Below are 3285 nucleotides of genomic sequence, written 5' to 3' on the forward strand. Positions count from 1 at the left end.
TTTTTTTTTCTCCCAGGAGCTTCCTAAAAAGGAATACAGGGAGTAAAGTTTCGAATACTTGATTATCTAAAAATAAATGTGTATAGGGTTCAGGAGGTGGCATGGTGGGCAAGACACTGGACTCCCCCATGATAACTCTGGTTCAAATCCTGGATCCAATGACCTGAAAAATCACTCTGGGCACATGTGTGTACATGCTGAGAATTCTGAGAGGAGAATGGAGGAAAAAGGATTGTGGCATGGTCATCCCCTCTGGGGTGTGATTTCTTACTTTCCCTCTCTCTGGTGAGTGTATGTGCCCTATGGCAAAAACCTAAAAAAAAAATATGTATATGAACCTCAGCTTTGGGTCCAAACAGTGGCACAGTGGCAAAATGGTGACACTGTGAGGCTGCCCACATGGGAAGGTTACTGGTTTGCTGCCAGAGACTTTCCTGAGTATACCAGGTATGCATGTTCCCATGATCTGAGGCTGGGGTGTGGTCTCTCTGTCTCTTTCTGTCTTTCCATCTATCCTACTCATGGGAAAAACAAAACAAACTGAAAAACAAAACTCTAAACCCTCATATCTGATTGAATACTGGGCTGAGAATACAATTTTATTTTTCATTCATGATAAAACATGTGCTAGAGAGAGAGGGAGACAGAGAGACAGAGAGATAGAGAAGAGGAGAAGTGCCCTCCACAGGGCCTGGTCACACCATGCTCTCTCTCCCCTGGGCCTCCATCTCACCAGGCTCCTGAGCATGGACGTATGTCCCGGCCTGCGGGACCGTGGAACAGGTTCCTTGGGGGAGGGAGTGAGAGATGGGACAAACACACGCACACACACTACCAGGTGCTGATCAAGTCGTCTTCTTCCGTCTACTTCCGTTTATTCAGGAAAAATGGCGAGTTATATACAGCTGGTGGGCACCAATTGGCTGCCCGAAATGCAAATGAGATAGAACAGCATTAACCAATCATTGATGTGGGTGGATCTCTCCCGTTGCCTAGAAACCCAACCACTTCCGGAGAGAACGGTTGGTCACATGATTTGAGAAAGGATTTGCTCAGTGAGGAAGTGAAACCTAATGGTTTCCAAGATGGCGGATAGCTCGAGGTGGCTTCCGTATGCAGTGCTCGCCACAGACGTACGTGACCAGCATACATCCAGCTGACCGGGCCAGGGATTCACATGAGGGTTAGCCTGTGGCCTCTGGCTCCACAGTGCAGTTCACTACTGACTGCACCTCAAAGGGTGGGCCAGGAATACAATTTTAGGTGGAAAATAATTTTGAAGATATTTGTTTATATCTTCTAGTATCTAGAAGTCCTCTATCATTCTGATTTCTCTCTTTTTACATGTATAGGCTTACCTTGCTTTACTGCACTTCACAGACATGGAACTTTTTTACAAATTGAAGGGTTTTGTTGAGACCTACTGCTCAGATAAAAGATTCCTTTCAAAATGCGACTGCTCGTTGCCAATTCACTTGGTCACCCAAGAGCTCTGATGGAGATGTACAAGGAGATTAATGATGTTTTCAAGCCTACAAACACAACTTCCATTCTGCAGCCCACAGAGCAAGGAGGCCTTTTTGACTTTCTAGTCCTGTTATTAAAATAATATATTTTGTAAGGCGATCACTGCCTCAGATAGTGATTTCTCTGATAGATTTGGGCAAAGTAAATTGAAAACCTTCTAGAAAAGGTTTACCATTCTAGATGCCATTTAAATATTTGTGACTCAAGGATGGAGATCTAAATATCATAATAGGAGTTTGGAAGAAACTGACCTCCACCCTCATCGGTGACTTTCAGGGGTTCAAAACATCAGTGGAGGAAGTAGCTGTGGATCTAGTGGAAATAGTCACAAACTAGAATTAGGGGCCAGCCTGTTGCCTAGTGCTTAAGGGAGCTGGATCCCACACGGCCAGCTGCACGGTTCTAGTAGTGGACCTGGCAGTTGGAGAAAAGACATTTTGGATGCATGTGCATAGAATCCTAAAGGGAAGGAGAAATGGAGGAGAGGGAATTGTGGCATAACCATGCCCCATGGGGGTGCTTTCTCTCTCTCCCTCCCTCATTCGGTTTCTTTCTCTCTCTAGCAAGTGCATGTGCATACGCGTACCTGGTATGAACAGGAAGGTCCCTAAGACATGAACCCAGGACCGTCCCACGGGGGTCCGCTTTTGTCATGCTGTGCCACTACCTGATCTAGGAGTTGCTTCTTATGGATCAGCAAAGAAAGTGGCTTCTTGAGAAAGTCTACTCCTGGTGAACAGGCTGTGAACACGGCCGAAATGACAACAAAGGATTTAGACTATTACATAAACTTGGTTGATAAAGTGGCAGCAAAGTTTGGGCGAAGTAACTTCATTTTGGAAAGAAGTTCTTCTGTGGGTAAAATGCTATCAAACAGCCTCACATGCTACAGAGAAATCTTTCATGAAAGGAAGAGTCCATTGACGTGGCAAAATTCACTGTTGTCTTATGTTAAGAAATTGCCACAGCCATCCTACGCTCCTCCATGCTCAGTCAGCAGCCATCAGCATGGAGGCAAGGCCCTCCACCAGCACAGAGATCATAACTCACTAAGGCTCTGTGATGGGTAGCATTTTTTTTTCTTCAAATTTTATTTTAGCCATAGGGCACATGTGCTCACCAGAGACAAAAACAGAGAGAGACAGTGAGAAGGAAAGCGAGAACTGACTCCTCCAGGGGAGTGGCCACACTGCAATTCCTTCTCCTATATTCTCCTCCTGGGAGTTTGGGCATGCACACACATGTGCCTGGTGTGATTTTTAAGCTGCTGGGTCTGAGACTTGAACTACAGTTGGCTGTGTGGGAGTCCAGCACCGTAACTACTATGCCACCTGCTGCCCTCAATTGCTAGCATTTTTAACAAAACATTTTTTAAAATGTGCACCTTATTTTTTAAGACACACTCTGGACTATATTATAGTACATGTATAATTTTTTTTCTGGGAAACAAACAATTCATGTGATTTATTTTACTGTGCCGATCTGTATTCAAGCCTATAATATCTCTGAGGTATCCTTGTAATGTATTCTTTTTCCTCTATAAAACTCTTATAATATTCATTCTATTTTCGGTCTTCTGAAATTTGAGATCGTTATGATCTCTTGATTGCCTTTCAAAAGCATGCTAGAAAAGCATCCTAAAAAGGAATGCCAAATTTCCAGAAACTTTTAGGCCATTAAAAACAGAAATATGTCTTTGAGGGAAAGGTAGGATGAGTGGAAATGACAATCTGGAAGGAATCTGCAATTTTCAAAAAC

The 3285-nt window shown here is 43.8% G+C and overlaps 1 long non-coding RNA gene across 1 annotated transcript in view; it reads right to left on the reverse strand.

The window, feature by feature from the left end:
- The window catches only part of LOC102483361 (uncharacterized), a 13352-nt gene extending 12487 nt beyond the window's left edge, over positions 1-865 (reverse strand). The window contains exon 1 of the long non-coding RNA XR_334930.1: positions 836-865. This is a non-coding gene — a long non-coding RNA (uncharacterized LOC102483361). The remainder of the gene's footprint in view (positions 1-835) is intronic.
- Between the last annotated feature and the right edge of the window lie 2420 nt (positions 866-3285).

This window comes from Tupaia chinensis, unplaced genomic scaffold (genome assembly GCF_000334495.1).
Source record: "Tupaia chinensis unplaced genomic scaffold, TupChi_1.0 Scaffold000314_1, whole genome shotgun sequence".
NCBI lineage: Eukaryota > Metazoa > Chordata > Mammalia > Scandentia > Tupaiidae > Tupaia > Tupaia belangeri.